At 42.0% G+C, this 27,962-nt stretch overlaps 1 long non-coding RNA gene across 1 annotated transcript in view; it reads left to right on the top strand.

The window, feature by feature from the left end:
- Positions 1 to 27,962, top strand: part of LOC121871748 — a 133,087-nt gene that overhangs the window by 29,838 nt on the left and 75,287 nt on the right. Inside the window, exon 3 of the long non-coding RNA XR_006089938.1 lies at positions 24,936 to 24,960. This is a non-coding gene — a long non-coding RNA (uncharacterized LOC121871748). The remainder of the gene's footprint in view (positions 1 to 24,935; positions 24,961 to 27,962) is intronic.

Here is a 27,962-nt window from a genome sequence, read left to right as displayed (position 1 = left end):
TGAAGGGAGAAACCATGCACACACACACTGAAGGAGAACCATGCATTACCCCCACTGAAGGAGAGAAACTGGCATGCCACACACTGAAGGAGAACCATCCACACACACACTGAAGGAGAAACCATGACACACACACTGAAGGAGAACCATGCATTACCACACACTGAAGGAGAACCATGCATTACCACACACTGAAGGAGAACCATGCATTACCACACACTGAAGGAGAACCATGCATACCACATGAAGGGAGAAACCATGCACACACACACTGAAGGAGAACCATGCATTACCACACACTGAAGGAGAACCACGCACACACACACTGAAGGAGAACCATGCATACACACACTGAAGGAGAACCATGCACACACACACTGAAGGAGAACCATGCATTACCACACACTGAAGGAGAACCATGCATTACCACACACTGAAGGAGAACCATGCATTACCACACACTGAAGGAGAACCATGCATTACCACACACTGAAGGAGAACCATGCATTACCACACACTGAAGGAGAACCATGCATTACCACACACTGAAGGAGAACCATGCATTACCACACATCCATAGCAGCACCACCACCACCAATAATAATAATAATAATAATAATAATAATAATAATAATAATAATAATAATAATAATAATAATAATTAAAATATCGAAGTAAATCATTCTGAGTTAAGAGACCTTACCACAGCGAAGGTTACGGCTCCTCTTATAGTGGCTGACCTGACCGAGAGAGAGAGAGAGAGAGAGAGAGAGAGAGAGAGAGGTGAGTATAATGGATAAAAGAAATTCCTCTCTTATGAAAAGTCTGGTGTTGACATCGCTTTCACCCAGATGTGTCAGGGAACGGCCACACAACCCCTGCCTCCCTTCATGTGGGGCGGAGGTGTGAAGGGAAAATTGAATAGGTAATATAACTCTCGCCAGCTACACTATCAACCTTGCTCTGAGCCTCACTGTCTTGAATATCCTGTAATGTTCAGTGGTGTGTGGAATATACTGATTGTATTTGCACTTCTTGTTGTATTTGCTATTTCTCTGAAGACTTTCTTGGCATAAGCAGTGTGTTGTCATATTTGTGAGATGTCTTAAGATGGTTGCTGTCATATTTGTGAGGAGACTCTCTCTCATTTATTTTCCGTTTGTCTCTTTTTATTTATCGACCAATTTGTCTGTCTGCAAAGCTTTCAATCTGTCTGTCGATCTGTCAATCTTTCTACCGATCTGGAATTTTTTAATATTTCTGTCTGTCTGTCTGTCTGTCTGTCATTCTTCTGCCTATGTGAATCGATCTGTCCAACTGTAATCTGTCTGTCTCTCCGTCAATCCGTTCATCTCAATCTGTCTGTATCTGTCTGTCAATCTGTCTGTATCTGTTCGTCAATCCGTCTATCTCAATCTGTCTGTCTGTCTGTATCTGTCCGTCAATCCGTCTGTCTGTTCCTCTGTCTCTAGCCAAGCTTCTTTATCTAATACTTGAAAACATAATTGAGAGGCCGTGTTGTAATGTGGAAATGGGCTCCTCTTACCATAACGTGTCATTAGTTAAGGGTATGGCTGCCAACTTTAGGATATGGCTGCCAACTTTAGGGTATGGCTGCCAACTTTAGGTATGGCTGCCAACTTTAGGGTATGGCTGCCAACTTAGGATATGGCTGCCAACTAAAGGGTATGGCTGCCAACTTTAGGATATGGCTGCCAACTTTAGGGTATGGCTGCCAACTTTAGGTATATGGCTGCCAATGTTAGGGTATGGCTGCCAACTTTAGGGTATGGCTGCCAACTTTAGGGTATGGCTGCCAATGTTAGGGTATGGCTGACAACTTTAGGGTATGGCTGCCAACTTTAGGGTATGGCTGCCAATGTTAGGGTATGGCTGCCAGGAGAATGATCAGTAGTGTTGGCAGCCCTGGAATAGCAGCGAAAGTCATTATTGGTAACCTTGAGTGAGGCATAGGAGACGTTGGCAACACTGAGTAAACAAAACATATAAGTTAAATGATCGCCACTGCGGGCAGAAGGCTTGAATGACCGCCTGGAGAAGCTGCCCTGAAGCTTGTCATTATGCAGGGGGAGGGGAACGCCAGGCACTGATGATGGCTCGACCTGGCACTGTTTTGGGCCAACACACCTTCATCTTCCCGGGCAGGTGTTGTGCTGGGGGGCATCTTGTCGACAGTGTGTTATGGTATAAGTCGCTCCTAGCTGCCTGTAAACATTATCTCACGTATTTTATGGCTCAATAACAAGTGTAGTTTATGGCTCAGAGTCTGCCAGGTGTTAACAGTAGATGATCACAAGGCTGGTGGTGGTGGTGGTGGTGGTGGTGGTGGTGGTGGTGGTGGTGGTGGTCTTTGTTGATTGCCTTGGATATTGATTATGTTGAATGTCTTATCGTATGACCAAGTTTCAATGTGTGTGTGTAATAATAATAATAATAATAATAATAAACGGTTTATTAATAGAGTTGCAGTCGGTGGCTGAAAATATACAGACTTACATTTGATTTAGACATAATGATATAATATGCATTGAATACATTTACAGGGCTGTACAGTACATAAATCAGGAGTTGTTTATTATTTTAACAATAGATGGGATGGTGCTATTCTTATATCTATCGGTGCGGGCTCTTATGGGCTGAATTTTGTTGTAGTGGCGGACTGCGCAAGGTGGGTGGGGGGCTACCGGTGGCAGGAGGTGGCGATGACGAGGGTGGTGCAGTAGTCCACGGCCAAACCTTTCCAGTGCTTGGTGGTGGAGGTCACTAAGGGATGGTATTTCCAGGGTGGAGAGAGCGTTGGTGTAGCCGGAGTATTCTGCGCCGAGCATGATTCTGCAGGCCCTTTTCTGTACCTTCTCTAGCTGACGTTGTTGGGTAGAGTTGAAAGAAGACGACCAGGCTGGTGACGCATACGTTAGTTTGGGGAGACTAAAGGCGTTGTAGATGGTCCTCAGCTCTGGCGTGGGTGTCCCAAGTGACTTAAGTCGTCGTAGCATGTAGAGACGGTACGAGGCTGCCTTGACTGTGTTATTTACATGGGCCTTCCAGTCAAGTTTGTTGTCTATAGTTACACCCAGGAGTTTGGCAGATTGCACCAGCTGGAGAGGATGGGCACCCACTGTGACTGCTGGGGCTTGCACTGGAGTGGTGGCGGTATTGATGTGTATGACTACGGTTTTGGTGTGGTTGATGGTGACCTTGTTCTCCGTAGTCCATGCCTGTAGCCTGTCCAGGGTGCCTTGTAGCGATGAGTAGTCTGGTGCGGTGTTGTCCACTGAAACCCCCACAGTGCAGTCATCCACGTACTTCCACCTGTGAGGAGTGTCTGATAGAGCGTCGTTGATCAGGATGAGGAAGCACAGTGGTCCCATCTTTTGTGTGTGTGTGTGTGTGTGTGTGTGTGTGTGTGTGTGTGTGTGTGTGTGTGTGTGTCCTCCACTCTAATCGTCTCAGGCTGTGCTTGCTCAATCCTCTAAGGGTTTGTGTCTCTCTGGGGACTCGGTCTCTGGCCCTCCTACCCTCAACTTTGTCCATTAATATTTCCGTTATTGTTCCTTCATCCTTAATTATATGACTAAAGTATCTCATTTGTCTTTTTTTCTAAACATTTCAAGTATTTTTCTTGAAGTTTTTGATAATCTTAGTACTTCTTCATTTGTTTTCCTGTCAGTGTAGTTTATTGCTAACATTCGCCTATAACATAATCTTATTTTAGGATGTATTTCCAATTTGGACTCAACCATTACTTTAGTCTTTGTCAGCATTAACTCTTAAACCACGTTACTGTATTCAACTTTTTCTACTGATCTGTTTCTGTAATAAGAGCAGTATCATCTGCTGAGCGTTTATTGATATTACTTTACCATTAACTCTTAGTTCTTCATTATCACTTATAACTTCTCTCATTAAGAATTGTCAATATATATTATACACTGTTGGATATAGAACACAGCCTTGTCTTACTCCCTGTCTAACTGTGAACCAATTAATGAGTTCATTAACACTGCAGCCTCCTGTTGCCAGTAAACATTATTTAATATTATAACATCTCCTTCATTAATGACTATTTTTACCAAGACCTCTATAAGTTCTTCTACTTTCTCTGTCCGTCTCTCTTTTACTTCTTCCGCCTCAAACAGAATCTTATTGTCTCTGCCTTTAATAGTTCCACCTCATTTATTTCCTCTTTTGTTTATTCCTTCCGTCATCATCTACCATCTCCTTGCATTTCCTTTCTATATCATCTTTCTTGGACTATCTACATTCCCTTTGAATTTCCTTGGTAATTTTTACGTAAATCTTACTTCGTTTTCTCATATTTCTTCGGCATTCTGGGTTTTTTTTCTTTTATCATTCACTCACGTTTAGCTTCGTTTCTCCTATGTCCTATACGTTTACTTTAGTCTTTATCATATTTCTTTATATTTATTCAATTGTTGCCATGTTATAAGCTTACCTAAGTCTCACTTGATGTTGTCCATAGTTTATAATTGTTGAAGTCTTAGCCTCACTAAACTCAGTACTGGGACGCGGTCTGACCCACAATCAACCCCCTGATAGGTCTTGGCTCGGGTTAATTCCTACATTAATATAAGCTCTATTTGATCCCTGACTACGTTGTCCTGGGGTGAGACCCGTGTATAGAGATGCCTAGGGTGTTGTTCTAACCATCTTCAGTATTTATCATCTTGTTTTCCTTATATAAGTCAATTAATATTTCTCCTCTATTACCCAGGTCATGTGGTCCTACTCCAGGTGCTACTTTACCTTCCCCAACCTTGGCCTTAAAATAATCCATTATCATCACGTATTCACTAAACTCCACAGTGTCTTTGGTTTTCTTTTAATATTTATAAACAATTCCTGAGACTTCATCCTCACTATCATTTGTTGGTACATAAACCTGTATTATCACCAAGTCTTCGGGTTTAGCTTTAAACTTGACCACCATAACACTATCTCACACTGCTCGGTATCCCTTTACTGCTCAACTTCTGGTTCACAACAATACCAACGCCTCTCCCATGTTGTTCACCACCTGGATATATGAAGTAAGACTCATCACCACAAATACTACTTGAAACTGTCCATCTTATTTCACTTAATCCCAGAATGTCCCACTGCAGTCTCTTCATTTCCCTACAAACATTCCCATATTTACAAGCACCATTTCCTGACCCTCCCATTCCATGTTCCGATCTTTATTTTGTGTTTGTTCATTTATATACGTTCCTTCGTGTTTAATGTCCAAGCCAGAGGACTGTAGAGGAACAGCACAAGGACCCAGTTATACCGTGCACGTGTGGCCCTCTTGTCCCGAGCCTCTAACATAATAAACTGTCTTATTATTAGTTTATTCCTGTAATTTATTGGTTATCTCTTCCCTATATACCATGAGGCAGGGGTGGGGGTGTCCACTTGGGGGTCCCAGTGGATAGATAAATGAAGATTTGTCTTTAGTTTGCCTGGCTGGGTATAAATTGTGTGTGTGTGTGTGTGTGTGTGTGTGTGTGTGTGTCTGTGTGTGTGTGTGTGTGTGTTCCTTCCCTTTCCCCACCATTCACGCCCTCACAAGCACCCACAGACACCCACACACACAAACAAACAGACAAACGAACACGACCCCAGCAGTAAAACACCGCCTTGAAATTCTCACATTTTGTCCACACTGAGAAATTTTCATCCCAAAGGAAATATTTTCGTCTTCGGAGACAAACTTGATCAGTACGATTTGCATAACATGAATACAGGAGTGTGTGTGTGTGTGTGTGTGTGTGTGTGTGTGTGTGTGTGTGTGTGTGTGTGTGTGTGTGTGTGTGTGTGTGTGTGTATGTGTGTGTGTGTGTGTGTACGTGTGCTGAGTCGTTCATGTGTGTACGTGTACTGAAGGTGGGAGTGTCTGTGTGTGTCTGTTTTATAAGAGAAAAAATCAAAATTACTCCTTCGATCAAAGCGAATAACACTGGTTCATCTCTCACACACACACACACACACACACACACACACACACACTATAATTATTTTCTCATATAATAGTACTTAATGTCATAAGGTTTGGTTCGTTGCCAATATAACAAGTTAGATTAGGTGAGATGAATATTATATTTGGTCTATTAAAACAAAATTTAATATTTTATAAACTCGTGATAAACCTCAGTTATTTCTGGTATATAAAAACAAGTGAATAGAGTATAACCTGAATTGGTCTCTGTCAGTAAACGTATGAAGGTTCGTAAGTAAAGACAACGCAACACAACACAACACAACACAGCACAACGCAACACAACGCAACGCAACACAACACAACGCAACGCAACACAACACAACGCAACGCAACACAACACAACGCAACACAACACAACGCAACACAACGCAACACAACGCAACACAACACAACACAACACAACCCTCACTTGGTTCCTTCCCTCACATACCGAGCCTCTCCTCACCCTGCCTAATTCTACTGACCCACCACAGAACACGCGGCCCGTCCTACACATCTCACATACTACAGTTTAGACTAATTCTTAATGAAGGGAAAATTATTATCATTGGTATTCCGAGTCTTTCCCTCCCTCTGATGATTTCCCTAGGGTGGCAGGGGAAACTCTTGTTATTCTTCAGAAATAGACTTATAAAGTTGAATATTTTCCCCCATAATATTACTGAGTTTCCCTACATAATGCGGGAAAGAGATTTAACCCGGTGGGGATTTTTTTTTTTTGGTCGTGCTGGACTTTATCCCACCACACACTTCTTCCCTAGTATCTAACGCTAGAGATAATATTCCCTATATTTAAGCTAGAAAATTCCCTAGTTGTTAAAGAAAATTCCCTAGCTGTTAAAGAAAATTCCCTAGTGGTTAAAGAAAATTCCCTAGTGGTTAAAGAAAATTCCTTAGTGGAGACAAAATTTCGGGTTGGAATTGGGAGAGAGAGAGAGAGAGAGAGAGAGAGAGAGAGAGAGAGAGGAGGGGGGGAGGTAAGGTTTAGCCGTGATTGATGATCTGACCACTCAGGGGTCACGGAAGACGAGGAGGAGGAGGAGGAGGAGGAGTGGAGAAGGCTTGAGAGAAAAAGGCGAAGACGAGGAAGAAGAAGAGAAGGGAGACGAGGAGGAGTGAAATATGTTTGGCGTTTTGATATATTTTTAACTGTATTAATATTCTTCTCTCCACTCAACTTATTGCTGTTATGAGAGAGAGAGAGAGAGAGAGAGTTCAACTATCAGGGTTATTAGGCACCTTTCGTTAACTCATAGTTCTGCATCTCTCTCTCTCTCTCTCTCTCATTCATCACCTCACCTAGTAAATGTGATGACCTGTAACCTCATGAACTCTGACCTCATAACCTGCTACTTCATTATCTCGTGACCTACTCCAACAGCTGGGGTCGTGATGGGGCCGCTTAGCTTAATTCAGTCCAACGTCCTTCAACTACACACACCTATAAATTAAACTTGGTGTGTGTGTGTGTGTGTGTGTGTGTGTGTGTGTGTGTGTGTGTGTGTGTAAGAAATTTGAAGTCGCAAAACGTCTGGACAAACTGAAGTTAAAGCACTCCACCACCCCCATTGACTTTCCAATGAAACTTTACAAGGAGTTCTCCCCGGAACTTGCTAAACCCCTCTGCTCCATCATCAATGCTTCCCTCAGTCAAGCCAGATGCCCAGCTGACTGTAAGACCTCATTGCCATCACCCTAATACCCAGCTTAATCTGTGAAAGTCTCGTGTTTGACTTGGCTTATGCTGATATTGCAGGCGCCATTGATCCTCAGCAATATGTAAACTTCCTCCACCACTCACTGTCTTGTCAGCTTTCTTGACTATATATACCGCCATCTGGAAAAACGAAAGACGTCTGTGGCTGTCGCCTTTATTGACTTCACCAAAGCATTTGACCTAGTCGACCACAATTTTATCATCAAGAAAGCTATCGACCTCGAGTTTCGGAGAAGTCTTATACCATGGCTTTCAGACTGTCTTAGTGACTGACTCCAAGCCGTACGCTTCCGAGGGGCTGTCTCCACCTTTCAGTCAATCAGCTGTGGCGTCCCCCAAAGCACCAAGATGGGACCGCTCTGCTTCCTTATGCTTATCAATGATGCCCTAAGAGAAACCCCCGCTCGTGGAAACATGTCGACGACTCCACAATTGGGATCAGCGTCAACAACTCTGCTCTTGACAACACCGCGCCCCCCAGCGTATATTGAACAGTCTCCAGAAGAGGGCCACCAACAACCATATCAAGACCATGGTTATGCACATCAGCCTCTTCTCTGACCTTGTCCCACCTCCCTCCATTTCTTTAGGCCCCAACACACTCCAGGTTGTGGACTCCACCAAGCTCCCCGGCGTTACTACAGATAACAAACTAAATTGGAAAACACACGTCAGTGCAATCGTCAAATCCTCCAGTTTTCGTCTCCACCTCCTCCTCGAGTTCCTGCGCCCGAGCTCCTCAGTGCTTTTTCAACATTCTTACTTCCCAAGCTCACCTATGCCTCCCCCACCTGGTCTTCCTCCCTAAATGCTACACAATGTAAACACCTAGAAAAAGTCCAGAAGAGGGCATGCAAGATTATTCTCTCCCCCTCCTACTCCACATATCAAGAAGCACTCAACACACTGACCCTCTCGGCTCTCTCTGACCATCACCACGACCTCATCTGGAAATTTGGGGAGAAGCTTCTGCACCATCCTTGACACCAGCTCCTGCTTCCACCTGAGATCCCTCGTCCGCGAATTGCTGTTCGGCACCACAACCGCATCCAGCCCATACGAACACGTACTGATCGCTATAAGAACAGCCCAGTCCCAACCATTGTAAAAATTATCAACAACTTGTAGTCAACCAGTGTATTCACTCCCAGTCAATCTTACCTTTTTGCACTGTCACTTTGTTGAAATGCACTGTAGTTTGACCTTTTCCTCACCTAGTTATTATATATCATATCTGTATCACTTATGTTACTTGTATATTATTTGTCAATCAAGTGACCCATTCCCCAATTATGTAGATGTGTATTTTCCGCCTTTTGGCTCCCATGCTATTTCAGTAAACCGTTAATTATTTGTATTATTAAACACACACACACACACACACACACACACACATAATGGTGGCCCTTCGTGTACGAGGATGGCCGGCCCTAGGGCCACCGAGGAGTGAATTTGTTTAGTGTAGAAGCTGTTGCCAACACAACAACCACGCCCTAAGTTAACGAGCTGCATGACCCAGTGTCAGAGGTGATATAACAAAGGTACTCAAATTATCCAACCAGGAGGGAACTCGTAGCAATGGTTTTAAATAAGACAAATTTAGATTTAGGCGCGAGATAGGTAAACATTGGTTTGGAAATAGAGTAGTGGATGAGTGGAACAAGTTACCGAACATCATCATTAACTTGAGCACTGTGGATAAGATTCAAATATAGATTGGGTGGATATATGAGCGATAGGGGTTGGGTGTTAACGGGACTACCCAGTATGGCCCGCTGCAGTTTCCTTCATTCTAATGTTCTTATGAATAGTCCGAGAAGACCGGGCAACACTACTGGTGAACCATTACCCCGGAACACGACCCGCAAATAGATTAACATCCAGGTTCCCAATTACTGCTGAGTAGACAGAGGTAAATGGGAAGAGGGTGAGGGAGGTGAGGGAGGAGGAGGAGGAGGATGAGAGAGAAGGAGAAGAAGAGAGGAGGAAGAGGAGAGAGAGAGAGAGAGAGATGGTACACACGGGTAACTTCAACGCACATAAACACACACAATTTAAACAGCTATAATTTGCCTTAAATCTCGGCGGTATTTATGAAGTGTGTGTGTGTGTGAGAGAGAGAGAGAGAGAGAGAGAGAGAGAGAGAGAGAGAGAGAGAGAGAGAGAGAGAGAGAGAGAGAGACTAATAAGCTAACACAATAAAGCACTTAACTAAACACATAACATCTCGTGACGTTACCCTCCCCAACCACCACCACACACTTGTATATATAAATAATTAGTTGTCTGTCTGTCTGTCTGTCTGTTTATCAGTATGTCTGTCTATATGTCTGTCTATATGTCTGTCTATACGTCTGTCTATATGTCTGTCTGTCTGTCTGTCTGTCTGTTTGTCTATTGTTATAAGTCCCGCTCGTGTTGTCGACTGGATTATGCAAATTACTTTCATGTTTACGTGATCCTCTGGTACTGGCTGCCACACTGACTTTCAATGTCTGTCTATCTATCTATCTGTCTGTCTGTCTGTCTGTCTGTCTGTCTGTCTGTCTGTCTGTCTGTCTGATAATCGATTATTGATAACATAAAAGCGTCCATAAGACCGCATTCGCACATAAGAGAGAGAGAGAGAGAGAGAGAGAGAGAGAGAGAGAGAGAGAGAGAGAGAGAGAGAGTGTGTGTGTGTGTCATACGTCCACTCTCCCACGGGGCTGGACAGTGGGTGACCAGCCTAATGAAGTGGAGCTGATGTAGGTGCAATTAATACTGTGGCCGGTGTGAATTTTAGTTTAATATTAGTTTCTCCTCTCTCTCTCTCTCTCTCTCTCTCTTTCTTTCTTCTCTTCCCCGTCTCTCATTCTCGGCTTGTTTGTCTCTATTTCTTTTCTCTCTCTGTCTCTCTCTTTTATCTGTCTCTTTGTGTCTTTTCTCTGTTTATCTTTTTTTCTGTCTCTTCCTCGTCTATCTGTTTCTCTGTCTCTTATCTTCTGTCCTCTCTCTTTGTCTCTTTCTCTCTTCTCTCTCACAATTAGACGTCTTAACTATCCAGCCTAAACCTTCCTGGAATCTCATTATTTTCAACTCAATTTTGTCCTTAATTCAACGAGTCAGCGACATTGACGGTCAAGAGAGAGAGAGAGAGAGAGAGAGAGAGAGAGAGAGAGAGAGAGAGACGCACAACTGACGGGACTATCTCAACCATTGGAAGAATCTATTATGAATGTGTCCTGGTCGTGTCGGTATCAGGAACTATGAGGGTGATACGTGGACGTCCCTGGGTGTTGATGGAGATTTTGGCCTCTCCAACAGTGGTGATGGTGGTGGTGATGGTGGTGGTGATGGTGGTGTAAGTCATCACAGTGGTTCGGTTGAGGATACAATAGTTACGTCTGATGAGTGTTGGCCCGCTTCTTCTTTTTGTGATACGATATTCTTTTGGTTTGGATACTGGCATTGCTATAAGCCTACACTCCGTTATGGTGATATTCGATGCCAAAGTAGCAATTGCTCACTGTCTTCCTTTCTGTAGTCTGTGTGTGTGTGTGTGTGTGTGTGTGTGTGTGTGTGTGTGTGTGTAGGGAAGAACGTTAGGTCTAAACACGTAATAACAAGAAGTCATATCCTTGAAGAATGTCGACTAGGGAGGGCTGTCGACCCCTTCTCCACATTCTACGCGATGGTCCCAGGAAGAGGAGGGGGTAGATGGAAGAGGAAAGGTTGTCCAGCTTCTTTCCAGTTAGCATAAGCCTAATGTAAGACCCGCGAAGTAACTGAACCTGTCATTAGTGTCCACATTACCTTACCTCACCTCACCTTACCTCACCTCACCTCACCCCACCTTACCTCACCTCACCCCACCTTACCTTACCTCACCTCACCATACCTCACCTCACCCCACCCCACCTCACCTTACTCCTTACCTCACCCCACCTTACCTACTCCACTCACCTCACCTCACCTCAACACCGCATGATTCTGTGAGGACGAACAGCCAATCAACCAACAGGAGAACTCAAGAGCTGTCCTGGTACAAGGAGGAAATGGAATTGAGGATCAATTATCATAGTGGACAGTCGATTCCTCTTCCTTTCTCCCCTTTCAAGTCTACTCCTCCTCCCTCCTCCCTCCTCTCCTCCCCTCCTCTCCCCCTCCCTCTCCCCCACCCCTCTCCCCCCCATCTCCTATCTGTAAACAATGCCAGTGATTTTACACGGACGAAAACGGATTAATTTTTATTTGTGTATTTCATATATTTCAAAGCACTTCAGTGTCTTGTTTCGTAGTAAAAACTGATCTTACCGGACACACAGACAGACGGACACACACACATGTCACCCTGTAGGTCATGGCGAGGGATAAAAAAGACGATTATAGGAAAAAAAGTCACAAACCCAATTATTACTTAACTAAACCTAACCTAACCTAACCTAACCTAACCTAACCTAACCTAACCTTCCTTAGGCTATTTAAAGGCGTTTCTATGTCCTACGACTTTTTATAGCCCAAATTTGGACTTTTTTCCCGTGAGTTTTTACCCTGTGAATATTTTTCTTTAACTTTTTTGTGACTGTGTGACTTTTTTCCCATAACTGTTTTCTCTGACTTTTCCCCCAGATTTTTTCCCTATCAATTTTTTCCCGTAACCATTTACCTGTTAATTTTTCCCACGTAGAATTTTTGAAGTTATATTTTTACCCGTAATGAATTTTTTTTATAGTTTTTTCCCGTGCCTTTTTTCCCTTGACGATTTACTTGACACCGACGTGACAGGAGGCGGAGGAATGACACGGAGATGCCAGATGAGCGTCACCCAGAGAGGAAACTGACATTCACACTGACAGCTCAAAGACGAGAAACACTGAACAGGTGTAAGAGTTCAGTAGTACCCTGAGAGAGAGAGAGAGAGAGAGAGAGAGAGAGAGAGAGAGAGGTGTTTCCCGGCACATTCTTCAATAAATTCCAACTGGCGCATTTGTTGAATATTTTCTCTTAATGTCTTTTTCATATCTAATTTAAAAAAAAAGTCTTCATAAATTCATAACTTCAACTAGGACCGTAGCCACTCTCCTCTAGGGTGGTGGTGTTTCTGATCTGGGATTTAGTTTTAATTATTACAAATTGGTTAAATAAAACTTATTTCTAGTTTGGAAATGTATAAAAAAAAGCAAACTGTAATATAACAAAAAAAGAAGATTATCTGGTATTTACTTTAAAATAATCACGTAAATTTCTGTGCTGAAAAGTAATATGTTTTAGATTCAACCGATAATTACCATTTGAAGAGCAAATTAATTTTCCGTAACTTTTGCACCGAGATATTTAGCAAATAGATCAACAAACTGGTCCAGATTATATACATATCTAATGAATAAGTGGCGGGGTGTTCTGTCACACTGCATCACGTGTAGTCGTGGTGGGGTGTTCTGTCACACTGCATCACGTGTAGTCGTGGCGGGGTGTTCTGTCACACTGCATCACGTGTAGTCGTGGCGGGGTGTTCTGTCACACTGCATCACGTGTAGTCGTGGTGGGGTGTTCTGTCACACTGCATCACGTGTAGTCGTGGTGGGGTGTTCTGTCACACTGCATCACGTGTAGTCGTGGTGGGGTGTTCTGTCACACTGCATCACGTGTAGTCGTGGTGGGGTGTTCTGTCACACTGCATCACGTGTAGTCGGCGGGGTGTTCTGTCACACCGCATCACGTAGTCGGTGCGTTCTGTCACACCGTATCACGTAGTCGTGGCGCGTTCGTCACACTGCATCACGTGTAGTCGTGGCGGGGTGTTCTGTCACACTGCATCACGTGTAGTCGTGGCGGGGTGTTCTGTCACACTGTATCACGTGTAGTCGTGGTGGGGTGTACTGTCACACTGCATCACGTGTAGTCGTGGCGGGGTGTTCTGTCACACTGCATCACGTGTAGTCGTGGTGGGGTGTTCTGTCACACTGCATCACGTGTAGTCCTGGCGGGGTGTTCTGTCACACTGCATCACCTGTAGTCCTGGCGGGGTGTTCTGTCACACTGCATCACGTGTAGTTGTCTCTATGTTTAGCAGCTCTCGTTAGGATACTTACCCTCGCCCAAGTGTCGACGCCTTCACAAGGGTATCAACATAATGTCCACTTATCTCCAGCGTCGTGTTATGGCTCTCCACATACTGTATGTCTGCCTGTAAAGCTCGGGCTCTTGGACATGTGCTTCATAATCTATACAAAGTTCACTGACGTTCGGTGAGGTAGACTGTTGCTACCAAGCCGAGGCGTGGCAATAAACACCGTTGATTAAGTGAGTTTTGTGTTAAAAATAATATTGTAACTAAAACAATGTGGACAAACTATTATATTAGTCACCACAATATATAATAATCATAATAAGGTGTTTGTATCAACACCCTCTTGGACACATACCAACTATACTCTGCTATAAGTGGAGGTAAATTTTACTCTTCAAACATAGAAACCACTCCAGCTCTAACCCTCACTTAAGACGGAGGCGAGGGCTAAGGTGGTGAGGGCTGGGGCGGTGCCAGCTCTGAGTGCCAGTGCCATTGTCTAGCGTCCGCCCTCAGCCCTGACGTAAGGAGCTTGACCTCTTTCACCGGTGTTCCTCTAAAGGCTCTCTCTTTATTGTATTGTAAAGCTAAAGTGAGATATTAATGGTGGGTGTAATTATTGTGGTGTTGATGGTGTTGTTATTGATGGTGATGGTGTTGGTGTTGTTATTGATGGTGATGGTGTTGTTATTGATGGTGATGTTGATGGTGTTGTTATTGATGGTGATGTTGATGGTGTTGTTATTGATGTTGATGGTGTTGTTATTGATGGTGATGGTGTTGTTATTGATGGTGATGTTGATGGTGGTATTATTGATAGTGATGTTGATGTTGTTATTGATGGTGATGTTGATTGTGGTATGTTAACTAGAGTTCATCTCTGGGGGCTAGGTTAGGTTAGGTTAGGTTAGGTTAGGTTAGGTTAGGTTAGGTTAGGTTAGGTTAGGTTAGGTTAGGTTTTGCAATATGTTTCTTTGCACTCTGACCTTTACCCTGTTAGACTGTAATACACAACTGTCATCCTGCTATAGTGTTGTTATATTGTAAAGTGAGTGAGTGAGTGAGTGAGTGAGTGAGTGAGTGAGTGAATGATTGAGTGAGTGAGTGAGTGAGTGAGTGAGTGAGTGAGTGACTGAGTGAGTGAGTGTAAAGGAGTGAGTGAGTGAGGTCAATGTACCCAGGCGTGATTCGGCTCCAACGCCCGGCATTAACCATCTATGTCTTTCAAGCGTTTTCTACCGCTTTTGTCTGTCTGTCTCTCTGTCTGTCTGTCTGTCAACTTTCTCTTGTCGATGTCTGTCTGTGTTATTTACTTATCTGTCTATATTTTTGTTTTCGTTCTAAATGCTCGTCTGTCTCTCTGTCTCTCTCAATCTCTCTCTTTCTGTCTGTTTTTATTAGTTTTCTTTGACTATTTCTGTCTATCTAACTCACTGTCTTCCCTTATTTGTCTCTTACTCGTATATTATTTGATTATCTCTTTATTTACTCTCTTTTATTGGTTTATTTGTCTCTCTTTATTTATTTCATTCCTTCTTTCTCTCCTTTATTGTAGTTTATCCCCCTGTAGATCGCTGTATGTATGTATGTATGTATGTATGTATGTATGTATGTATGTATGTATGTATGTATGTATGTATGTATGTATGTCGTGGGCATCTCTCTCTCTCTACCACAGTTGTACATGTCCTGAAATATTCATCGAGAACGTAAGCCTATTGGTAGCTATTGTCCTGCGATACTGTTTGATTGTTGTGTTTTGTATTATTTCATGTTTGGTTAGGTTAGGTACACAAATATACGCAGGATTAGTATACACTTGTATAAATGCGTATCAACGTTTATACATGCTTGCACAGAAAAGCTGACGTAAGTGTATATGGATTATTATACTCATAAAAGTATATATACGCATAAACACACAATTATTCAGTCAAGCAAATATATATACAGTAATATACATGGACATTAAAAGATGCACACTAGCCTATACTTACGTTTTGCAGTCTTTGACACACACACACACACACACACGCACACACACACACACACACACACACACACACACACACACACACACACACACACACACACACACACACACACACATTCTGGGTAAATTTAAGATTCCTGAAAAAAAAAATCCTAAAAGAAAAAAAAATCAGCCTCAGATTTCGATAACAGAATACACCCCCAAAACAAAATCCCAAGACCAAAATCCTTTAAACAAAATCCTTAAAATAAACCCGTCAACAAAAATTCCTCAAAATAAAAATCCTACAGGAAAAACCCTAAATGATAATCCGTAAAGAAACTCTCACACGAAAACTGCTTGGTCCCTGCAAACACCGGCTCCCACGGGCTGGAAATTGACAAGGGGAAAAATATCTGGAACTGGTCACCGAGAGTAAACGTTTCAATAGATTTTTTATCTGTTTGGTATATTACTCAGACGAGGATGATCACTAGTTTAAGGTGCGTTAGGGAGGAGTGTATGGCCGGGGGTACAGTGAGAGGGATGGGGGTACAGGAGAGGGATGGGGGTACAGTGAGAGGGATGGGGTACAGGAGGGGGGGTGAGAGGGGATGGGGGCACAGTGAGAGGGATGGGGGTACAGTGAAAAGGGCTGGGGCACAGTGAGAGGGCTAGTACATTGGCCGAAATGGAGAAAAAATTCAAGAAAAATATGCTCGCTGGTTTGGCTTTCCAATCACACACACACACACACACACACACACACACACACACACACACACCCTAACCTAACCTAACCTCGAATCAGAATCATACAACAAGTGGATCAAATATATCGCTTCCTCATATACGTACAATAAAAATTATCCACTGACAAAAAAAAATAATAAGGCAACACCAAAACTCACTCATTGAAATATCACTGTTTAAAACTGAGACCCATGAATCGTATATAGTGAACAGGCAATAAATATATATATGTATGTTATTGTGAACGGTGGTGTGAAAAAATAGCTGGGGCTTTGAGAGAGAGAGAGAGAGAGAGAGAGAGAGAGAGAGAGAGTGTCAAGAAATAATTTATAATGTATCTATGAGGCCAATAAATCAGGGTTATGCTTACTAGGAACTTAAACCTGTTTATAAGATGATCAGGTGTCTGTCTGTCTGTCTGTCTGTCTGTGAGTGTGTCTGCCTGTTTATCTATCTGTCTGTCTGTCTGTCTGTCTGTCTGTTCCAGCTCCAAAACGGAAGCAATTAGATACATGAAACTTTACAAACACGGGTGATTGTGGTAGCTGGATTACCGGTGTGAGGGTTAGCTAACTTCAGTCAAGCCGCTGGGTAATTTAGCTTATAATTAATAGTTACACCTTCCCCCCAAAACACCTGAATATTTGGTCTTGATTTAATTTTGTTTTATATATATACAAACATTTTAAATTCCATCATTATACACGTGGGGGTTAAATTAGTTTTTTTACCTCTGATAGTGACGGGTTTGGAGTTTACCATCTGGAAATTATATGTCACCCCATGTTCGATTCACCCTGATGCTAACTTCGGGAGGTTAGGTTAGGTTTGGTTTGGTTTGGTTAGGTTACGTTAGGTCACGTTAGGTTTGGTTAGGTGGTGGAAAAAAATCGTCTGGCGTTACCCAAATAAATCGGTACAAGTGAAGTCTCCGTTAGGTGAAGGGCTTGAACTTCAGGTGAAATAAGCTGGGGTGCCAAATCTTAAGGTCTATTAAGCTGTGGTGCCAAATCCTCAGGTCTAATAAGCTGTGGTGCCAAATCTAAAGGTGAAATAAGCTGTGGTGCCAAATCTTCAGGTGTAATAAGCTGGGGTGCCAAATCTAAAGGTGATCTCTACAAGGGGATGCTGTTTTTTTTCTACAGAATGTTATACGTTGCTCACTACATCGTCGCTACAGCCACTCTCTCTCTCTCTCTCTCTCTCTCACTACAATACCGTAACTATATATAACAAAAATAATCTACTTATCCACCACCTTCCCCCTTATCCATTTATTCCCTATCCACACATTCACCACCAGTCATCCAGTCTATCCACCACCAACTGGATAGGGAGGGGGTAGAACTATGGCCCATCAATTACGGTAATGGTAAGAGATGAAATTGAGTTGAGTGTTTTTCCATCTTTCGGGATCTGGGGGTGCTTTGGGGGGAGGAGGCATGGGAGGGAGGGAAAGGAGGCATAGGGGGAAGGGAAAGGAGGCATGGGAGGGAGGGATGAGAGAGAATGGCCGGGACATATAATCAAAATACATATATGAATAGTTGTGTGGAAAACCTAACCTACAGTAACTTAACCTAACTTAACCAACACTGACCTAACCTAACCTAACCTAACCAACACTGACCTAACCTAGCCTAACCTAACCTAACCTAACCTAACCTAACCTAACTTAACCTAATTGGTAAACGTCGTCTAAAATGAAACAGAAGATATTTTACCATATACGGATTAATGTCCATTAATTTGTAACAATAAAGAGTGAAAGTTATCCCATATTTGGCGTAAAATACATACATACATACATACATGGTGAAGTAAATATATACCTCTTAGGAGAAGGTACTGAGGAAGGTTAGGTTAGGTCAGGTCAGGCCAGGTCAGGTCAGGTCAGGTTAATTTCTCCTAAAAATAGTGACCCCGAGGTTAATATACAAACAGTATGTGCCGTAATGTTAATGTTGAATTGCTAATTAATTTTTCAGGTTTAATTACGTGAAACATAACGAGGGTTTTGTGGGAACATTAACGAGTGTGTTCATGAGTGGGGTGAGGGAAGAAAGTGAGGAGTGAGGGAAGAAAGTGAGGAGTGAGGGAAGAAAGTGAGGAGTGAGGGAAGAAAGTGAGGAGTGAGGGAAGAAAGTGAGAAGTAAGGGAAGAAACGAGAAGGGGTGGGGGAAGAAAGTGAGGAGTGAGGGAAGAAAATGAGGAGAGGGAAGAAAGTGAGGAGTGAGAGAAGAAAGTGAGGAGGGGTGAGGAAGAAAGTGAGGAGGAGGGAAGAAAGAAAAGGGTAAGGAAGAAGAGAGGAGAGGAGAGAAGTCCCCCTCTCCCTTCCTCCTCCTCCTCTTTCTCCCTGGGGTTATAGCGAATATATGTAAAAAATACTGGGTAGGAGTGTAGACAGCGGTGGGGAGTTATTTTTTCCATTGCCAGAGAAAGAAGAAATAAAGTTGAGGTTTTGGGCAGGATCTTTGTGTGTGTGTGTGTGTGTGTGTGTGTGTGTGTGTGGGCTACTAAAAGACCTAGTTCATTATATCCTCGCATTATACTGTAACCTGTTGTACGATGGACAATGACACTAGTCTGACATTCCTGATGCTCTCCTGACATCCTCCTGATACTCATGACATCCTCCTGACATCCTTCTGACATCTTTACTTGGTTCTTAGAAATTTCTTATAAAATTCCTATAAAAGAATTTTCCGATGCTTTTTAAGAACTAATTCGCCTATGTAAATATTAATAGTACCAACTTTTTTATAATTCTAAAAACAAAATCTTCAAAGTTCTTACAAAAAACAAAAAACAAAAACACGTGAAGTTCCTTTTAGCCAGTCCAGGGTCCTGAGCGGCCCTCCTTCAGGATATTTTTGAGGATCTCGCGTCTTGAGCTCCTACAGACAGTCATACATTGCCTGCTTTTTGGGGTTCCTTTCCTCCTGGTCGCTGCTGGGGGAGGGGGGGAGTCCTAAGTCTAGCTCGTAAGCCCAATTAATACAAGCCACCCACAGCTTACCGTCCATGCAAGACCTCGAGCCACCCACAACTTACCGTCCATGCAAGACCTCGAGCCACCCACAGCTTACCGTCCATGCAAGACCTCGAGCCACCCACAACTTACCGTCCATGCAAGACCTCGAGCCACCCACAACTTACCGTCCATGCAAGACCTCGAGCCACCCACAGCTTTACTGTCCATGCAAGACCTCGCCACCTACAATCTCTACCGTCCATGCAAGACCTCGAGCCACCTACAACTTACTGTCCATGCAAGACCTCGAGCCACCCACAGCTACTATCCATGCTTGAAAATCACATATTTAAATGGAAAAATTATAAAGGTAAACCAATTAAGATATACAGGTATATATATGTTTATATCTCTACCTGAACAACCACGTATAGAAAGTCCTGCTAGTTCTACATCCCATCGACGAACCCCAAGACTCATAAACCTGTGAATCCGAGACATAACACAGTGTCATATCTCGGATTCAAAGGTTCATAACAGGATTCATATCCATGACCGTACTGTATATGTCTAAGTAATATATAAATTAATTAAGGGATTCCAGGATTACATCAGTTTGGTTCCTGTATGGACGTCTGCCTGTGGGTGGGTCTGGTAAGATGGGTTAAAGTCCACAACAGCTCTCTGTGTATCCTCAGGTCAAGTCATGCAGGTTAGGTCAGGTTATGCCTAGTGATGTCATGCCAAGTTAGGTCATGCCAGGACGAGTCCAGGGTTATGCGTACGTACATAGAGAGATTAATAAGTAAATAGGAAGAGAGAGAGAGAGAGAGAGAGAGAGAGAGAGCTGTTCACACACATAATCCCCGCTAAGTCCACCGAATTACCGTAAGTCTGACGTATCTGTGTCGCATTGTGGCCGGACACATGTGACACAGCCTAACCTGTCATGACCTTATGGCTGACACGTGTGCCACAGCGTCACCTGTCATGACCTTATGACGTGACACAGCCTCACCTGTCATGACCTTATGACGTGACACAGCGTCACCTGTCATGACCTTATGACGTGACACAGCCTCACCTGTCATGACCTTATGACGTGACACAGCGTCACCTGTCATGACCTTATGACGTGACACAGCCTCACCTGTCATGACCTTATGACGTGCCACAGCGTCACCTGTCATGACCTTATGACGTGACACAGCCTCACCTGTCATGACCTTATGACGTGACACAGCGTCATGACCGTGAGGTAGAGACATTGTGGCGTGTGTTGAGGCGGGGAACTTAGAGTGAAGTAAACACGATAATATGGGTAATAAATTCCCGTGTGGAGAGAAAAAACTCTTGGTGGCATAATGAATGACAATAATGTTTGGGTCTGGTGATAATCTAAGTATTTCTTGTGAGCAGGAAATAAATAGTAAACAATATTGGTCGTGGAAATATTAATTCTTACGTAAATACCAAAAAATCATAAAAAAAAAATATATCGGAGAAAAAAAATCACGAAGACAAAGATAAAAACAAAAAATTTTCATCTCAAAAAAAAAAAAAAAATTCTTACCATAAAAAAAAATTGTATATGCAGAAGAAACCTAAATATATTTTACATTCTAATAAAAGACAAAATAAAAGAAATCCAAAACTTCCAATAGTATAAATAACTTCATGTTCCGAATATTACACTTTTTGATGACAGTTTCTGCCGGCCGAGTGTTAGTAATTTTAGACAACTTTTAAAACAATTTCTGCGTCACGTCCTGTATAGTGTTAGTTATTTCCTTTATTTAAAATATATTCCTTAGGATTTATTTTTCTTGTATTTTGTCTCATTTTATCCCTCTTCCACGCAATCCCTGTGTGTGTGTGTGTGTGTGTGTGTGTGTGTGTGTGTGTGTGTGTGTGTGTGTGTGTGTGTGTGTGTGTGTGTGTGTGTGTGTGTGTGTGTGTGTGTGTTCATCAGGTGTTTAAAAAGTGTGTCTCTCTCTCTCTCCACACACAGACACATCATCTGAACCTAACCTAACTCTAACTCTAACCTAACCTAATTACAGCTGCTGTTATTTAATGATGTGAATTGATGCTTTAATAATGTGTGAGTTTATTGGGAAGCTATGTATGTATGTATGTACGTATGTATGTACGTACGTATGTATGTATGTATGTATGTATGTATGTATGTATTTATTTTTGTATGTTTATGTATATGTTTACAGGTAGATAGATAGATACATAGATAGATAGGTAGAAGAGAGAGAGAGAGAGAGAGAGAGAGAGAGAGAGAGAGAGAGAGAGAGCACACACCTGTAGTCAACACCTGATGAACACATTACCTTGCAGCTCACGTTAATTACTCAAACTAACTTCATCAGTAAACTGTTAACTCTGACCCAGGCAATCTATTATTTAAACAGTGTAGCGTAATCTGTGTTTGTTTGTCAGTCATTAGTCCTTTGCGTCACTGTGTGTGTATGTGGGTGTGGGTGTATGTGTGTGTGTGTGGGTGTGTGTGTGTGGGGGGGGAGTGGTAGGTTCACATTGGGTCTCTTATCTGGTAATATTTATAGACGTAATGGAAGTAATAATAATAATAATAATAATAATTCCTCCTCGTTATAAAGACAATAAATATAAATAAAATAAAGTTAGTGAAATAATAATAAGGATAAGAGCCTAAAAAAAAACAGTGAATGAATCAGAAATTTCGGGCCTATAAATGGTAACAAAATATCAAAATAAATATATCAGATAAATCAAATACCAAATGTTGAGGTTTTGATTCAGTTCGGTACACATCAACACAACAGAGCGGCCAACAACACCCGTATCTAGCATTAAAACTCATTGAATCGAAAAACGCAGCGATGTTCTATACACAAAACTCATTTTTATTCGTGTTTGGAAATTAGCCATTACCATAAAACCGTGTGGCGCGCGTGTTTTAAGGGGTATATAAATAATACAATAGTTGAGAGAACAAAGAAACGTATGGGTTCAATTTTCAGTGTTGCCTGGTGCCTGTGGGAAACAAAGAGTCAGGTTAGTTTTTAGTTGGACCTGATAATCGGGATAAACGATGATGGAATGTGCATAGATAGAGAGAGAGAGAGAGAGATTCAGAGAGAGAGAGAGAGAGATTCAGAGAAAGAGAGAGAGAGACAGAGAATGTTATAGTGGTCAAAAGCAGTCTAAACGTAATAATAATAATAATAATAATAATAATAATAATAATAATAATAATAATAATCACGTAGTTTACTCAGCAGTGTGGGGACAGCGAGACAGGAAGATAACAATATTGACTGTTTCAATAATATATTCCTTCGGGCTTTGTTGCTCTTCACAAAAGATATCACCAATTTAGGCTCCACAACCCGAACTTTTCCATATATATATATATATACTGTTACGCCGTCTCTCAATTTACTTTAATATCCAGGTTCTAGGCGTAACCAAACAAAAAGAAAGTGAAGTAAATCAAAAGGGAATAAAAATAAATAAAGTAAACCTTTAAGAATTTAATTAAATTAAATATTAACACAATAAAGAGCCTCGTAGGCTGTCACAACAAATTGAGTCACCATCGAAACTTTTAAGACACAAATGATACTAAAACATCGAAACATCAAAAGAATAAAACTAAAGCATTGGATTACGTTAACACTGCATAAACATAAACACTAACACTAAAATTAACTAACGTGACACAACACTGAATTACTTAAATGTAACTAAGCAAATACTGATGGACACATGAGAGACATAAATAGGTACTCACATAAATATACCACAGTGGTGGTGACAGGAACAACACAGAAATAAAATGAAGTATAAGTAACAGGTGACGGGTGTCACTTAAAAGAGCGTGAACTGAATGACAAGGAGGACTGGACTGAACTCCGTCAGTTGGTGGACCACTATATATAGGGCCAATTCCCACCAAAAACCCGCCGGTGGGTCGTTTAACGATGCAGATGGTCGTTAGAGTGAAAGAATGCTTGTTACAATACTAAATAAAGAAATAAGATGGGCTTGAACAAATAATAACAGTTAAAACCTTAACAGCACAGGGTAAGGTGACTAGATTATATAATAGTAAATATAACACATCATTACAGGAATAATATGGAACAACATGGAAGCATGTTATAAAAAATAATAGAAAAATACGACACGGTGGTAACAATATATATATATATATATATATATATATATATATATATATATATATATATATATATATATATATATATATATATATATATATATATATATATATATATGCTGATAACCACAAGGAAAGAAGAAAACACGAAGTTCCCAAGTTATTATTCTGCCCACCATAATAGAGTCAAACAGTCAGTATTTTCAACAATGTTTTTACGTGCTTTGAGAATTTGCAGCCCGGAATTCATTGATGAGGAATATAAATATATCTATAATATTGGCTCAAACCTTAAATACCCTAGATCTTTCATAGACAAATGCCTTTTTATAGAACTGATCCCAAGCCCACCCATGACCATAAGAATCTCTTAGTATTACCATTTCACAAAAATTTCTCTCAAATTCCTTTACAACTAAAAACCTGGAACGTCAATGTGGCATTTAAAAACTCATGCACTGTTAAACAAATGTTAATCAAGAACTCCCCCAACAACACAATTGGTTGCATTTATAAGGTTCCTTGCAAGGAATGTAATATGTTTTACTTAGGCCAGACAGGTAAAGATCTTGTAACTAGACTTAAACAACATAAATATAGTGTTAGGACAGGCCAGGAATCCAATGCTCTGTTTGTTCATCTGAGGGATAACAAGCATTGCATTGACTGGGATAATGCCTCCTCAATATTACCATGTAATTCAATTGACAGTAGGAATATTATAGAATCTAGTCTCATTAAACATACCGAGGCAGTCAACATGAATTTGAGTAATGGCATGTACAAACTGGACAATTTTGTAATTAAGAAGATTTGTAACCAGGTGAGAAGGTTGGGTCACCTTACCCTCTGACCTGACTACCGACCACTGCGGTGCTTTTTTGAAGATTAGTCGGGTCATTACCTAATACCTGACCATTGTGGACCTGGTCTCACCCTCCTCTGTATATATGTACCTTGTTATGTACTTCTCCTTAGTCTGTAATCACCTCTGAAGATGTGAATTACACGAAAGCGCTTGGGAACTTCGTGTTTTCTTCTTTCCTTGTGGTTACCAGCATATACCTAGATCACGCGCACCTACAGTGATTTACTTGCATATATATATATTCTACACAACTAATATAAATTCTTCTGTTTATTTAAATATTGTGTTCTGTAATCCTATTCGTTTTGTTAATTGTTTTGACCTTTCTGTGTAGTTAAATTATGTAAGGTCGTTGTTCCAGGAATATAAATGTTAATGTTGATTTCTGTTTCTGTTTTAGTAAAGCGACAGGATGCGGAAGGACTGTGAGTATTGCACTGCCTTTATATTGAGAGAGAGAGAGAGAGAGAGAGAGAGAGAGAGAGAGAGACTGAATTATAAGCCATCTAGACATCATATTTCAACCATTTTCCGATTTTTTTTCTTTTAGGGGAGGGGTGGAGGGGAGGGGGTAGAGGATAGGTTTATTTTTCCCTCACGTCCTTCTCTCTCCCTTCACCCAATTTGTCGCCTTCAGTCCCCACCGTATTATATTTTCGATTCATAGTGCCCGTCTCTTTTTGATTGGTGCAGGCCAATGATTGCGGCCACGATTGGCAGGTACAATGATTGCAGGTACAATGATTGTGCAGGTACAACGATTGGTGCAGGTACAATGATTGGTGCAGGTACAACGATTGGTGCAGGTACAATGATTGGTGCAGGTACAACGATTGGTGCAGGTACAACGATTGGTGCAGGTACAATGATTGGTGCAGGTACAACGATTGGTGCAGGTACAATGATTGGTGCAGGTACAGGTGTGGGTACATTTATAAATAGGACAGGCATTGAAAATTATTTCAGTGATAATTTTCCTGTGTAAATCTACGGTTATCGCCACCCATATTTCACTACCAAATATATTATGAAACGAAGAGAGAGAGAGAGAGAGAGAGAGAGAGAGAGAGATCCTACTCAGTTGTCAAGATATGTCAGGCTTAATAAATGACCGCCCAAGGGCCACCTAGGCGTGAATTTGTTTAAGGTGTAGAAGCTGTCACCAACACAACAACTACACCCTGAGTTAACGAGCTATATGACCCAGTGTCAAGGAATAGTTCGAGAAGACCGGACAACTCACCAACAGCACTGGCTAACCAGTACCCCGGAACATGATCCACAAATAGATAAACACCCCGGTTCCCAATTACTGCTGGGTAGACAGAGGCAAATGGCGTAAAGAAACTTGCCCATAGTTTCACCCTGCCTGGGGATCGAACCCGGGTCCACTCGCTACTACTTCTACTACTACTACTGGTAGCCTCCAGCCTCCCCCAATAACCACACCTTCGCCGCCATTTTATTACCTTAATATTAAATATCCTAATACATAAGTAGCTATCCTAGCTGTGTTGAGTTAGTTGAGTCGCAGATCTATGCAGCATTAAGTGACTGTTGCCTCGTAGTCAATATCTGCAACTGTTGTCGGCTTTGGGGCCGAAGATCTCGTTCCCCCGAGGCAGAGCAATGCAGACCTAAGCAGAGAGAAGGACAGTCGACATCTCAACCAGGCTATAACGTAACTTCTGGGCTGCTGCTTCTGTTCAGATAACACCTCGGCCAGCCTGGCGTAGAAACATCTTGCACTTGGTCCCATCCCACCAGAAGTTGTGAGCACCAGAGTGAAGCTGCCTTGATCCACATTCAGAATTCTCTCCCCATATGCCCTGATCTTGTCGTTCTCGTTCCTCCTATGTGCAGCATCGAGAGCTAGGTTACGGTGACATGCGGCCATGGGATAAAAAATCCTGATGTCGAAGAAAGCTCGCTGTCCCCGCGTCCAGAATCCTCGAGCACTGACGTCCACACGGGCTTCGTTAGATGTGTTTGAAGTCCTGTGTTGGAAGATCTCACCATCCAATGGAAGGAGGGTCGGTTCTACCATGACATCCCGGCAGATTTCCTTCAAACCTAACCAAACCAAACCTAACCAAACCAAACCAAACCAAACCTAACCAAACCAAACCTAACCAAACCTAACCTAACCTAACCTAACCTAACCACCGACTGAGAGGCTGGTGAGTGATGAACCATATGTGTGTGTGTGTGTGTGTGTGTATGTGTATGTGTGTGTATGTGTGTGTGTGTGTGTGTGTGTGTGTGTGTACATGTGAATGTGTGTGTATGTGTGTGTGTGTATGTATGTGTATGTGTGTATAGGTTATAAGATAATGAGGAACAATAGTAAAGCTTGAGGTAAGATAAGGGAAGATGATTGTAGGAAGGTGGAGGTTATTTAAACCCATCGGGAGGTAATAAGAAACATGGGTGGCGTAGAGGTGGCTTTACTGGTACCTGACCAGAATAATTACAGAGTGCTGGCTAATCCTCACCTCCCTCCCCCTCCTCCTTCTCCCCCTCCCCCTCTCCTCCCCCATTTTATAGTGGAGGGGAGGAAGGAAAGGGAAAGACGGGTGGGAGGGGAGGAGGAGGAAAACAAGATGAAAAGGCAAAGAAGAAGAATATTCGAGAAGAAAATGAACAAGAAGAAAATGATGATAAAAAAGGAAGGAAATATATGAGTAACTCCAGAAAACATTAGCATAGAATAAATCTTATTAGAGTTATGTAAAAAAATATAAGGAGATAATATCCTTACTCCCGGGACCAGGAAATAATATCCCTACTATGGGGCTCAGGAGATAATATCCATACTACAGGGCCTAGGGGATAATATCCATGCTACAGGGCCTAGAAGATAATATCCTTACTACAGGGCCTAGGGGATAATATTCTTACTATGGGGCCCAGGAGTTAATATCCATACTACGGGGCCTAGAAGATAATATCCCTACTACAGGGCCTATGGGATAATATTCCTACTATGGGGCCCAGGAGTTAATATCCATACTACAGGGCCTAGAGGATAATATCCCTACTACAGGGCCTAGGGGATAATATTCTTACTATGGGGCCCAGGAGTTAATATCCGCACTACAGGGCCCTGGAGATAATATCCCTACTAAAGGGCCTTTTGTTCTGATAATGACCACAAACTCATATCCAGCAGAAATCGTAGGCAGGTACTGTTGAAATACCTGAACCTAACCTAACAGCCCAGGTGAAATAAGGTAGGGGAGGTAATCTTTAGGTGATTCTAACTTAGTGTGGTCAGGCAGGTAGGTGATGTAGGAGACTTGAGACATTATTAAAAGTATGGGACCACGTTAATATATTCTAGCTAATTAATAAGGGAGGGAGACACGCTCATAATTGACGCATCAATCATATCCAGTGAGGAGAGAGAGAGAGAGAGAGAGAGAGA

The sequence above is a fragment of the Homarus americanus genome, unplaced genomic scaffold, assembly GCF_018991925.1.
Source record: "Homarus americanus isolate GMGI-L3 unplaced genomic scaffold, GMGI_Hamer_2.0 scaffold39675, whole genome shotgun sequence".
Classification (NCBI taxonomy): Eukaryota; Metazoa; Arthropoda; class Malacostraca; order Decapoda; family Nephropidae; genus Homarus; species Homarus americanus.
This window is presented reverse-complemented; position numbering and strand designations above follow the sequence as displayed.